We start from the raw sequence: 1516 nt of genomic DNA on the forward strand, positions 1-1516 counted from the left end.
ATGCACCATCTGGGATTGTTGTTAAGAAATGAAATATCTGTACAGAGGGCCACAGGGCAAAGAGGACATTCTGAGGCCTATCTATCCCTTTACTCTTCCTCTACCCCCTCTTCCTCATTTTTCTGATAGTGACTGTCTGGTTCTGGTGTGCTTGTGGCGATGATAGCTTGGCCCTCATGGTGTTCAAAGGGTCACGTAACTTCTCTTCCCCTCAGCCAGGGATGGACGAGACCTGACTTCCATACCCTCTTCTTCCACTCCTGGAAGAGTCACTCCCCCCACCCCCCACCCTTCCTGGTATTCTCTCCAGGGCAACACAAATTAAAAAATGTTGCTTTCCATCTCTTTTCAGGAATGAAAACCCATCCTTTACCACTGATAATGTCAGAACGCTTTCCACAAACACCTACTAGCCCCTGGCTTCCACTTGGCCGTGACTGCTCAACTGTGATAAAGTGGTAGCATTTTCCAGATACGAGATCTACAGACAGATATGACCCACCTAACTGCTGGACCTATCCCTGAGCTCCCATATGCAAATCTCATCCTGTATTTAATCAAATATCATCCATCTGGGGCTGGGGGGGGTGGGGGGAGGGTGGGAGTTGGGGTGGAGAAAAAAATGAAGACACTATTAGAAAGGAAATGGTAATGAGAAGAAAAGAGATATCAAGCAACCAAAATAATTTGTTACAAATTAATATTACAACCTGGGGATATAAATATGTCTGGTTATTGGAACACACATTCTCCCCCTTAAACCATTGCTAGAAGCATAAAACTTCCCACGACATGCTGTATTGGTCAATGTATCTCTGTAAGAAGGTGCTTTGTATCTCAGAGGTAGCATAAGAGCCATTAGATGTGGGTGTTGCTATGGTAACTGCTCTTTTTTTTTAATTGAATAGCATAGTAAGTAGTCTTGTAAAACCCACCAACCCGTAACTTGCTGGTGCCCTGAGGCAGCATTAATGCAAGCACCTTTTCTTTGTCTTATTTCCTTCCTAGATAGATGCAGGTATCCGAGCATAAGCTACATCCTTGCAAGGATAATAACTGTGCCAGGAGAATGTCCAGCTGCCTCTTAAGAAAAGGATGATAAACAGAAGGTCAGGTAAGATATACCAGACTTATTCCAGGCCACTTTAGGTACCACAGTGTCAGGTAGACAGAATATTCCCCTTCTTTTGCAGCTGAGAGTGCTATCCAAAATCTTTTGCTACTGTTCCTTTGCTTCTTTCACTAACAAAGACTGCCCCTGCTGTGCCACCTGTCCCAAGCAATGATGCTGTGTTGTAGCTAATTAACGAACCATCAGAATGAATCCTTCTAGCACACCAGCCAGGTTGGATGAGCTGACTATTGGTTGATGTAGGATTTATTGATTTTCTCTTAACTTTTGTTAAGTGTGACCCCCCTAAATCTCCAAGATTTTCTACTTATATAGTCCTGATCTTTTCAGAAGAGTAGGGGACTCTTTGACTGCTGAGCAGGATCTTGGAACCTGCCCATTCTG

The sequence above is a fragment of the Oxyura jamaicensis genome, chromosome 2 (assembly GCF_011077185.1).
Source record: "Oxyura jamaicensis isolate SHBP4307 breed ruddy duck chromosome 2, BPBGC_Ojam_1.0, whole genome shotgun sequence".
Classification (NCBI taxonomy): Eukaryota; Metazoa; Chordata; class Aves; order Anseriformes; family Anatidae; genus Oxyura; species Oxyura jamaicensis.